This window comes from Odontomachus brunneus, unplaced genomic scaffold (assembly GCF_010583005.1).
Source record: "Odontomachus brunneus isolate Ranch 3 - 2012 unplaced genomic scaffold, Obru_v1 Obru_scaffold_235, whole genome shotgun sequence".
NCBI lineage: Eukaryota > Metazoa > Arthropoda > Insecta > Hymenoptera > Formicidae > Odontomachus > Odontomachus brunneus.
The window spans coordinates 23,072-36,041 of record NW_022639685.1 but is presented as its reverse complement, the minus strand read 5'-3'; the positions used below and the strand labels follow the sequence as shown (position 1 = coordinate 36,041).

At 38.6% G+C, this 12,970-nt stretch overlaps 1 protein-coding gene across 7 annotated transcripts in view; it reads left to right on the top strand.

The window, feature by feature from the left end:
- Positions 1-12,970, top strand: part of LOC116852572 (SUN domain-containing ossification factor) — a 67,031-nt gene that overhangs the window by 42,588 nt on the left and 11,473 nt on the right. The gene's annotated exons all lie outside the window — the stretch shown is intronic.

Here is a 12,970-nt window from a genome sequence, read left to right as displayed (position 1 = left end):
TATATATATATATATATATATATATATATATATATATATATATATATATATATACTTTATGTTAAAAGTTTAAATACTCATGTTTAAAAAGGACCAAAATAATAACAATGCCCAAAATTATATTTAGAATTCTTATTGTTTTGGTCTTTAAATGCAAATATTTAAATACATAGATAATACACTTCTACATAGAATATATATGTTTAATACATATATATAATTTTTTTATTAAAAGTTTAAATATTCATATTTAAAGACCTAAACAATAAGAGCGCTCAAGATTAAGTACGTGCCTGAATATTGCTATTTTTGCTTTAAAGCTTGTCTCGCTTGTGTGCTTTAATAACTGTATTTCAAATTGATTAAATAACCCTGATCCAATCTCATAAATCCGTGGAAGTTTAACGAGCAATCTATCTTTCAGAAGCGACATGCCGCACCGTGCATAATGATGGGCTAGGAAGATTAATATCCGGCAATCTCTCTAACAAACTCGTCTTTCTATTTGTCACCTTGATTTTATCGAAATACTTGTTCTTCTATCGAGAGAAACAATGGCACATTCCGGTTTCCACGGCGCGAAGACAGTTCACTGCCCACCGCGCTGCGAATTTCCGTGCCAGTTTTCACCGGTAATTAAAAAGTGGGCGAGTCTCAATTGAGCGAACGCTCGATATCCGATCGATCTCAAAGTACGCGATCGGCTTCTACGATTTGTCAGTCGAGAGAAATCGCGATCCCGTATCGGAGAAGGTTCGTCGGAGGGAACGAGTCGTCGGAGCAATCGGCGCGCACAATTACGAGTTTGTCGCATTTATTTCCGTCATTGAGCGTCAATCTGTACGTCCGTTATCCGTGTAAACATCAAGCGGATTTCTCGCGCGAGGGGGAGGTATTTATTATCGCTTAAGTCATGACTCGTCGAGAAAGGGGCGCAATCAATTTTCATCCGCCTCCTTCATTATAATCATCAATCATACGACTTTCATTGATGAATAGTGACTTAATGGTTTCTGGGCTGTGTGTTAACTAACAAATAGACTCCCGGTTCTCGAGGCCTGTCGGACGTGTACTCGCGACAAGACCGTTACGTCGTCCGCGAAATGTTAAACACGAATATGTCCCTTTTGGATGATCCTCATAATATTGTGCCATTTCTTCGTGCATAGCGAACGTTATCGACGCGATTGCAGTCTCCAAGTCCCGGGATCTAGCGAATACTAATTATACGGCATTAAGCTCGTCCTGCGCACTGATTCCGTTATTTTACATTCGCCGAGCCGCACTTACGCGCGGCTTTAGCTGCAATATTGCATCTTCTAATTCGTCCGTCATAGATTGATTCGTATAATTTCGTTGTAATGCCGAATCTCGCCTGTAATTAGAGAGCCGAATGCTCCCGTTCGCGCAACCACAAAATTACGAAATCTCAAAAGCGGATAACGCATCCCACTCCGTTAATCAATCCAGATACGTTTATTATACGAGATTATGTTCGATTGGCTGTATAGCTGGTTGCAAATAGGTTGCAAATCGATTTTTATCGAATCAGCGTTGCAGCGCTTCAAGTTGTCAGGATTGAAAGCAGATGCGTACGCGCGCAGCAGTCGGTTATAGCAGAGGCCGACAGTACAGAGCGCGACATTTGTGAAATTTGGAAGAAGGAATTTATTTCAAATTACAAAATATTATTTTAAGAAATAATTTTTACATATCTATAATCGATATCACTGCGCATACATATAAGCACGCTGAAAAAATTTATTTTTTAATTTGGAACTAAAATATTTGATACATACCATTTAATCGGCATTACCATGTTTTTTTACTTGGGTGATGTAGGACATGTCAGTGATGCAAAACATATAAGCAGTAATTAAACTCTACGGCTGCAATTACTAAACATTTAGTTCCCATTTTAACTTTTAGCCCAGTATACTAAAGTTTCGTTTCGACAACAAAATCCTTATTTCATTACAGAAGCTTTCAATTCTGACAATTTAAAGCGTGCAACATCGTTCGATAAAACGTGTGCGAACTGATCTTTAAACGATTATACACATTTGTGTGAGAAACGCAATGCGTCGTAATTTTGTCGTCTTGTTATAACGATAAGGAGATCTTTAAGTGTGATCAATAGATGAGACCAAACCGGTTAAGAGAATATGTGGTATTGATAAATATTCAAAAATGGCTTCAACACCACAAGAAAAAGTGCTACATATTACGGGTTTATTTATGGACACACACACAGATGAAACGCTTCGTCACAGAATGATGGACGGAAAGAGTCGCGATTGACTTACCCGATTAGGCGGTCTTTATTGCAACGATAGAACGGGGGTGTAATTTTAGAAAGGATCTATACCCGTACACTCCTGTATTTTTATGCGGCTCACGAGAAAAGGCTACTTAGAAAGCCGCTAAGTCGATAGAATTTCCAAGCTACTTTCGTATGTAGTCACTTCATGATTTCGCTGTCACTCGAGATTTATCGATCGCCTAAGTACACGCAATGGAGGACGCGCGCTAATATGAACAGGAACATTATTTAGTGCCTCCACAAAGAGCCATCGATATCCGATTGAGAAAGCGTGCACCTCCGAGAGATCTCCGAGTGCATTCAATTACGCGTGTACAATCTAATTGTTCGGTTACGGAGGTTTTGACGCGTCGTACAGTAAAAATATATACACACAGAAAAATAGCTCTCTAATAGCATTCTACTGCTAAGAAAAGCAATTGTTCAGTTTACTTCCCTTCTATTGAGTAATGCGGTCACCTTCAACAAGGAATATTTTCTTGACAATAGTTTTAAAATATACTCGTCACAAATTCGAGAAAAGTTCATTGTCGTTTACTCTGAAAAGAAGAATATATTCTCTTTGCAATACGATAAAACTTTATCGAAGAAAAAAGTTGATTCGACACTATGTAATAAGCAAACCTGTTTTAATTTGATTTTCTTTATTAAAGTGTTACATTCTTACTAAGATTCAGAATGTATTTGAATAAATTCTATGCTTGCGACGAACCTATAATAAATTTGCGGATATATAAACTTATGAAATACCTGAAATAAGTAACGTTTACGCGAACGTAGTATATATTTTTCTGTGTGTATTAATGTCAGAGGACACTAATAACACCAACAACCTAATTCTTGTTGTTTTGTTGAAAGTGCTCTATGTTGAAAGTTTAAATATTTGTACTTAAAGATCAAAACAATCTCAGATAGTCTTTCCTGATTATCACGACGTGGAACAATCGATGATGGAAATTTACAATTCTATTAATTACATTAATGAAGTAAATATATTGAATTAACTGTATATTCATGTGGCAGCGAATTTGCTACACTCAAATGTTCATATTATATTTAACATGATTATTTTATATAATAAAATTTTTATATTTTTCTTTTTATATTTCTATTTCATCATTCGATATATGATAGATAGATATGATAGATAGATAGTGCAAACAATCATAAGAGACTCAAAGTTACTGTGAAATTTACATCAGTCTGTCGGGAAGATAAGAAGAGTGAGAATCAGGTAGCGGTGTTATTAGTGGCAATCGAAACTTTTACACGCTGAACTCGCGATTTCTCGCGAGTTACGCATTATCCACGCTTCGTGTTCTCGCACAGGAACAGACGATTCCTTAGGAAAATTTCGCAATTGCTGAAATATCCGGAATACCTGAGATAGCTTCTCGCGATCTTGTTAAGTATATCCGAGATGAATTATACAACGATTGTGTACAGACGTCGCATTTCATGAAGAGAAGTAAACTTGATCTCGGTTGCACATTTGATCGATGCTCACGATGAAACATGAAGGTAGACAGGAGTTAATGATTTTTCGATCGAACGTGCATCATTTATTCGACGTCGACATTGAGCTGCACCGCGTACAGCTCGCGTTTACGTCGCATGGAGCAGCGTTTGCGAAAATTCTAATGATCGATGCGCGACTCGCGTGAGTCTCGTCTAATGACTTATCTGTCATAAATAACTGCCTACCCTTTAATTAGTCTTGGCATACGATAACGTCGACGAATATCCGAAACCTCTTCGCGTATTCCGCGAGAGATCGGAAGATGAAAAAAAGTTCATGTAATTTTACGAAGTTCCTACGGCGCGGTTTATAATTGCATGCTTGCATTACCAACTTATTCCAATTTCATTCTCCTCTATTTTGTTAGCTCAAAAGTTTACAATCTTATCTCTCTTTCTCTCCCCCTTTCTCTCTCTGGTGCGCGCTTCTCTCTTTACATTCTATTAGTTCCGTATCTTCGCGCTTATTAAGGCGTCAACGACACTTTGCAGTCTCTCCTGCTCGGCTTCTCGTGATTCCAGTTAATTCTTCCGCGCTCATGTTCCCTTAATTACGATTCGCGTTAATTGGGTTATCTTGACGGCAATTAAGACGCCTAATCTGCGCGATTAACTGTCGCGATGATATTTCTCCCGTGCGTTACATCGACGTAGTGTAATTCGCGACTAACGAGTGCGCCTTCGCGGCAACGGTACACTATGTAACTATAACTTGTTTATAATGAGCAAAAGACGCGCGAAGAGGAAAAACTGGCCTGGATCGCTCCAGGGGTCGTTCCAGTTACTACTGACAGGTTTATAAGCCCGATACGTACGCGAGCGCGAGCGAGCGCGCGGCTTCGTTTTCTAGCGAATAAATTTCTCTAGTTAATAATTGTGTTTTCACCATTGACTGCTATTTACCGGATCACCGAGCGTAAATCTCCCGTCTCGATTCTTCGCGCGGATTTATGAGTTGTAAAATAGCGCGGCAAAGCGCGCTTTCCTTGTCACTCTAATCGCGCTTATTGGCTATTTCCTTCACGCGCGAAGGCACGGAAAACACGTCGTATTTATATGAATTATAGCAACAAACGCGATCCGTCCGTCTAATCGTTAGTTTGGCTTTCTATTTTGACGAATTGGCTTCTCTTACTTCCCGTGTTCCTTCCGCGCGCGACCTACCAGAGCACGCTCGCGCGATCTTCCATTCTTCCGAACGGTTGACGATTCCTATCAATATAAAGCCGCTTATGTTATTTTAACCAGCACTCTCCTCTGATCTTTTTCGATTTTTCCACGCGTTAAATGCTCCGTCCGTTCTTTCGCATGCTTTGCGTTCTCACGTGGATCGAATTTCTCTTGATTTTTTGCGATCTTACTTTCACACACGTCAAATGTTTCGGTATGCCGAGTATCTCTTATTAACACGTGCCACGCATGGAACAGAGTTGCGAGCAATTAATTACATTTTCAATTGATTATCGTGTTTAACGGACGACTGATACGATCGGGACCAAGTCAATCGGGAACCGTTTCATTGACAATTAATCTCAACAAATTCAATCGAAGATCATTTAACTGGCGATTTATTATTTCAAAGAATTTCATCAAAGGTCATTTAATTAATAATTGAACTCAACAATTAAAGACGTTTTATTGATTTTTATTAACGATTGTGCTTAGCGTATTTAATTAAAGACTGTTTAATTCACAATTAAACTTAGGAAATTTAACTAAAAAACTTAGGAAATTTTACTGTTGTATTGATGATTTCTATGAGCAAATTCGATCGATTCAATCAAAGATTGTTCGGTGATGATTGACATGACTAATATCCCCCTTCCTCTTCCCAATGCGGCTTCTACTTAGCGCTTCTTAATCGACTTCTGTTATGGCGTTACAATGCCCCGAGTATATTGAGAAAAAAGCGACAAAATCGATGATCATCTTTAAAGAAATATTATATTTGTTGAACAAATTACGCGTTAGTGCAACAATAAGTTGCGTTGATATAGTTATTCTGACCAAATTGCAAACACTGAATCAATTGATAACTCATCGTTCAATCGACTAAACGTTTGCTTGAATAAATTTTGTTTGTTTGTACAAAATCTCATTAACATAATCATCTTTTCTCTCAGGGTATAAATATTATTCACAAAATCAATTGTAACATTGAATAATTGAGTAATTGAACACTCTTGGATTGAATCTATTAAATTTGCTCATAGCAATCGTCAATAAAACTACCTTCAATTCAATTTTCTAAGTTCAAACATTTCAGTTAAAGGAAGTTAATTAAATTTGCTAAATTTAATTATTAATTGAACGATTTTAGATTTCTTTCACTCGCTCAATCAATCGTGAACGGTCTTTGATTGAATTTATCTTGAAATCAATCGTCAATGAAACATTCCTCAATTGATTTTGCTCGAATCAATCGCCAATCACTTAAATTAAAACATATCTGTTCCAATCAATGATTAAATTGAGAAAATGTGAATTGATATTTTTGAACATATCTGTTCCAATCAATGATTAAATTGAGAAAATGTGAATTGTTTTTTTTGGAACATATCTGTTCCAATCAATGATTAAATTGAGAAAATGTGAATTGATATTTTTGAACATATCTGTTCCAATCAATGATTAAATTGAGAAAATGTGAATTGTTTTTTTTGGAACATATCTGTTCCAATCAATGATTAAATTGAGAAAATGTGAATTGATATTTTTGCAACTGTGGCGTGAAGAACGAGCTTATTCATTCGCTGTTTAGATCTATATATACTCACACCCATCAAGACACTCTCTTCAACCTTTTATTTAATGAGAGATAAAAAAGAACTGTCTATCTCGTATCTATCGTTTTATAACGTTCACATACACATCCGCCGAGAGTTGAACGGCAAAAATTAAACAAATGCCACTGAACGTTATCGTGCAACCTGTCCGTGAATAAATAACAAGCGGTGTCGGACAGGATACTGCAATATTCCCGCTGAATAAGCTCTGAAAGTTTTATGCCGCACAGTATACACACATCGTAGACACGAATACAAAAAAAAAAAGAAATAGTGTTTGTATAACGAGCGATGTGGGTGAAGAGGAGAGATGCTTTCTCCGAACGCGGCGTGTATATCGCCCGGGGGCCGCTCTAGTTGCGACTTGTCGCGGATTTATGCGGATATGTACGGCGCGTCCGATGCAGTGAAGAGCTTTGGTGCATCAATTATTCATAAATCTCGGCGCGAGAGGAAAGTTTTGCCGGTTGCCGCCACCGCCGCTCGGTCTCGCGGTCACGTTTGAGAACGATCTTTTTCTTGCTGCGATAAGAGCCTCACGTGTTTGACAAACACGTTCGTATACGCGCGCCAAGAAAACCCACGGCCTTCCCGAACCAGTTGGCCGACTTCCCTCCAGCACGGCGACCACCCGGCTCCTCGGCCATATTCACGAGAGAATCGTTGCACAACGAAATATACCCCACCGTTTGGACCATTTTTATCGGAATTTTTAGTGTAGACATCGCACACGTGCAGACTTTGCTTGCACGTAATATCAGGATCAGAGAGTAAGCGAATTAGATATGTACAAAAAATCTCCGGACTGGTTAGATCGTGGGAGAGTTCTCCGTAAGTTTAATAAACGCACAAAGCGTATTCTTCAAGTTAAATATTAGAATGGAATATTTCATTTCTGATGTGCAAAATTTCTCAAGATGCGTAAAATAAAATTACACAGGAAAAAATGTCATTTTACTGCTAAGAAAAGCGAATATTTAATTTAGTGTCTTTCCCTGAAGCAATAATTTTCAACAAAGAATATTTTCTTGATGATAGTGTTGAAATATGCACATCGCAAATTTTAAAGAAGTTCATGTACCCAAAAGAAATATTTATTATCTTCATAAAAATATTATAGGAAAAAAAGGTCTTATTATCAGAGAAGATGTTATTTGGGTATTCTATGTAGTAAGCGAATTTTTGTCTCAATTTAATATCCTCGATTAAAATATGCTAAAAATTTAATTTAAAATATTTAATTTAAATACCAATATTTACATTTTCAAAATAAAATATATGTATATATATAGAACATATACGTATATTCTATGTTGAAAATTAAAATATTTGTATTCAAAGACCAATACAATAAGAATGTGTAAAATTATACACGTGTCTAGGAGTTGGCATTTTTATTACCTCATATATTTTTCAGCGTATTTCCGCGCGCATTCATTCCACCAGGTAAAATTCCCTCTCAAACAGTTTTTAGGTTTATATATCTTTTACCAAACGCAGTACATCAGACATCGGTGATGCCCGTCTCGCGTCTTCTTGCGCTTCCGTGTCGGAGTGTCTGTGTGATTTCAATGAAACACGAGTTTCCCTTCGTTGTATACTCGCTCAACTTTTTACCTCAGACACTACTCGTTCCTACGGCGAATTTGCGCGTAAATACATTCAGAATTCGCGCTTGGGTTCCGCTACATGTCCCCCGACGGATTAGAACTGGAAGCTGAATTATACGCGCGCGTTAAATACGGTCGCGTTTAATGTCCTATTTAATAGGCGTATGCAAACACAGTTTATGGCGTAAATAACGTCATTGTATACCGGTGACGTTATACGAATGTTCCGAACGTACACGCGCATACAATGCCATCCTGTTTCACGTCCCTGCGCGTGCACCGTACATACGTTCGCATATTTCTACCCCGTCTGTGCTTATTCGCCGTACGCTGGATCGTTAAACGCGACGATTCGCGAAGCTTTTCTAAACCCCTCACCGCGCTCCCTTCTCGTGTATACGCTCAACGCGAAATAACGATTGAAACGAAATGAAATTTTTTATGTTAAACATCGATTTTCCGCTTTAACGTGCACGCGCGCGCAGCGTCGTTATAATAAAATGTAAAAATCGCCGTACGTGTATTATTGGATTCCAGTTATCTGGCGGGAGGATAATTGTTTTGTCTGAATTAACAATGGCCTGGCTTGCATTATACGATGTGGCGATCATAATCATCAATAGTCGAGATAGTTCTCGAGGGCGTAATTTATGATGTAGTGTATTACGCTTACATTACATGCGTGTGATGTTCTGAACTCACGCAGACGCCGACGATGTGCATGCCTTTCTCAGATAAAATGAATGATGATGTTTCGATGAAATTTCGCCTCGTCGCACCTTGTTTCCGCGGAGGAGAGAATAGAACAGCTGTCTTTAATAATTAACACCGCGAATTATTGACAATTGTACATAAAAGGACCAATGAGATCTGGCACACATAACGCAATAATAATACAGAAAAAAAATTAATATTTATTTAAAACTAACATTTTTAAATTAATAATCATTGTTTTATATATAAACAGCGATATATAATTTTATTAAAAGAATTTTAGAACCCCAGGTTTTAACAATGTTATCATTTTATTTGAATGTTATAATGGTCTCATAATAAGTATAATATGTGATTATTTTCATAGTAATGTTAATTTCTTCCGACATTTAAAAACACCATATTCTGAGTCTAATATTTTGCTTTTTATTCATGAAAATTATTTTTTAATATGAATATATATATTTTTTGTTGAGTTACACACGTATAAAATATTTTGATTATATGTGACTCATTTTCTTATATGAATTTGACATGTTAGAAATAAAGATATTTCAAAATAAGAATGTTCTTCTTTTCTATGAAAGCAAATGAAAAACTATTTTAATTTTTCAAGTCTTATATCTGGATTGGATCTTTGAAATCCGAATTTTGCATCCGTTTAATCGATACCATATATGGAAAAGTGGTTAGATTATCCAAATCTCTGGTGAAATATATAAACAAACTAAAAATTTCAGTCAAAGTTAATAGTTCAAGTTAACAAGACTTTTGGTTAACTTGGGCAAAATTCTATCAACTGCAAGCGCAAATATGTGTTTTCTTATATAGTTCCTTATATATTTTCTTATATTAGTTCCTTCATATTTTACCAGAAATTTAATTAATTCAATCAAACGTTTTTTCTATGTATAATTTAATTCATAGCGACGCGGCTAGAGGATAATAGTGAAAATAGAGTTTGATAGACGACGCACACGGGCGTTTTCGTTCGAACATTTCGTCTGTCTGTATTTCTTTGCATTGTAACAGCCCGATGTCGCGTACAGATGCATATACACGTAATTGAGTTACGTAACAATCGGCACGGTGAATGACTCCTGAATCACGAAGCGTTATTAATAGCCCATTGAAGAAACGGGAAATGCGTCATTGACCATTTCGCCTGCCTACGTGAAATGATTGTAACTTATGAATGAAACCTGCGGTGGCTCGCAGCTGCGAACGTGTCGCGTGCCCCCCGACGCGAAAAATTATCGCGCTATGCATAGGCGTCGACGGTAACATACCGTTCGCCGGTTCGCCCGAACAATCGCTGCTCTGATCGTGCAGCTTTGCCGAATTATCGGCGGTTGCAAGGTAATAGACGATAAACCAGTGAAAACGCGAGTGAAATCGCGAAATCATTAAATTTTATTTTAAGCGCGCGTGCGTTCGGGCGTATTCTACCCGCGAATAACGCGCAACGATCGCGCATCTGTGCTGGCGTGTGTTTTATATATTTCACGTACGTTAACACACGCACGAGCGCGCATTCCGAATCGTTATTCGAGGGCGCGTTTCGCCCCGACACTCTCTATCCTACGTATTTAAATCATTTGCATGGAAAATGACATCGCGTGCTTCCCCAACGGCTGCTAATGGAAATGCAAAAGTTCGCGGTTATCTGGAATTCTTTAAATTACCGCGGCAATTTCGCGCAGGCTTTTTATGAAATCTCGTCATCCAAATCGGTTTCTCTCCGATTCAATTCACCGCGGCCTCATAAAGCGTCGCGTCGCTCAGTCCGCGCACGTTATCCGTGAATGATGAATGAATTCGTTGGTCCCCTGTGAACGTGATTATTTTCCTTTTGAATAGGGGAATACATCGAGCTCGCCGCGTTCGCGCCCATCGCGTCAGTATCGAAAGCAGGTCGCTGATAGAAAGCAATACATTTTTGCACGTTGTACATCGCGCTACTCCTATCTCTTCATCTTTCATTATTAGCCCCGCGCGAGACACGTCCTTCCCCCTCGTCCTCACAGCTCCCCCGTGTCTATTTTGGCGTCCGACGACCATTTTCACCGCTGCCTTCATTAGTTTAGCCGGGGAGATCCTCAATCGTAACATTCGCGAACGGGTTAAGCCCGCGAACTGACAGTAGACAGCATCGCGGTTTCTCAGCGCGGCGGCGGGTCGCTCTTGCAAACCGGCTCGCTCATTGATCGATGTTCGCCAGACCGTGAAACGATCTCGACGAGGCTTTTACCATTCACGGTGACATCGCCTCCGTCTGCGGGGTTTGTCCACAATGCGCCATTCGTTCCGATTAAATGCACACGCGATAAGTCGGTCGTTTTCGAAGGCATCGTCGTAATAGAGATATAATCGTTCTTTTTAAGCGGAAGCTGCGCACGGAAGTCGATTTTCCCGTCGTCCCGTGGTTTATACACTGCACAATGCACTTTGTAAACGGCCCCGGCAGTCGCGCTGAATGTAAGATAAAAGTACCAGTGTCTGTGAACGTATATATATAATCCTGGACATTTTTATTGTGTTTTGCTTTTTGAATACGAATATTTCAGCTTTTAGCATAGAGACAATACATATATCCTATAGTTGAAATATTCACCTGCTATGCTGAAATATTCGTATTTAAAGACCAAAACAACAAGAATGCCTAGGAAAAATTCTTATTGCTCTTTAAATACTAATATTAAAATTTTTAACATAAAATAGGCATACATATGTTGAATGTATACATATATCCTATACAAAATGCTTAAATATTCATGTTTAAAAACCAAAATAATAAAATATCTATGATTAAATTTGAACATGCTTATTATTTCGCTCTTTAAATACGAATATCTACACTTTCAATATATGTAGGTATATACTATGTGGGAAGTTTAAATATTCGTATTTAAAGACCGAAATAATAACAATGTTCAAAATTAGGTACTTGTTCTGGAATTGGTACCTTTAACTTGCGGTCTAAACTTTGGCGACGTTTTATTGTATTCCGCGGTCAGTGTCAATTTACATTTAAAGCGTATCTTTGTTCTCACGTATGCGCGATTAAAGCGAGTACGCGAATATTGGAACTTTCTAATTAGTTGTACGCGGACCATTAGCCAAACCGGTAATATCGTTCCTTGGTGCTTCTTGCCTTGGTGCGAAGTATTTCACGCGAAGTTCGAGCGTTTAACGCATCATCGGGAATATATTGCCGGCAACGATATCACGTGTACGTATACGAGCTGTCAAATCACGACAAGATTTATATTATCGTGTCGAGATGCAAAAATATTTTTCGCGAGCGATTCCACACCACGTGAGAGATGAGTGGAAACAGATGAGGGAGCGATAAATCCTTTGATGTATCGAATGCAAGTATAAATGAACGTCTCACAATGCGATGTCAGTGTTACAAGTCGCGCAAAAGCGGACAGTCTCGGCTTTCCAAGGATTAAGGATGAATTAGATTGAACGAGAGGACGGGCTCTCTCAATTCGATGGAATCATTATCAGCTAACATTGACGGTGATTAGCTCCGACGCGATGTGACAGAGAGACACGCGTGCGATCTCTCTACGCTCTCGAACCAATCCCGAGCATTGAATATGCATGTCAGCGGCATCCCCAACAGCGGCCATTCCAGACGTATATATAGGCATCGATAATAAATGTCACACGGCTCGTGCCTCTTAATTGAACACGCGCCGTACAGATAATGCCGGAATAAACAGCCGTGGTCTTTGGCGTGAACGATTCTCGTAAACGGCACACTCAAATCTATATGAGGCATCAAGTTTTTTTTTTAATCGAGTGTATGTAATATCAATCGACCAGATCGCGGCACTTTATCGATAGCTGTTGGTCGACCCTGTCCGCGTGTACGGCTATTTATTTCCGGAATTACCGGACGCATCCACAGAGAATCCACGTAGAATTCCATCGAATTCTGGAACGAGATCGCTCTTTCTCTCTGTCTGCTTGGCGTGTGTTGTCCCGGTTGTCGAAAATATATTCGA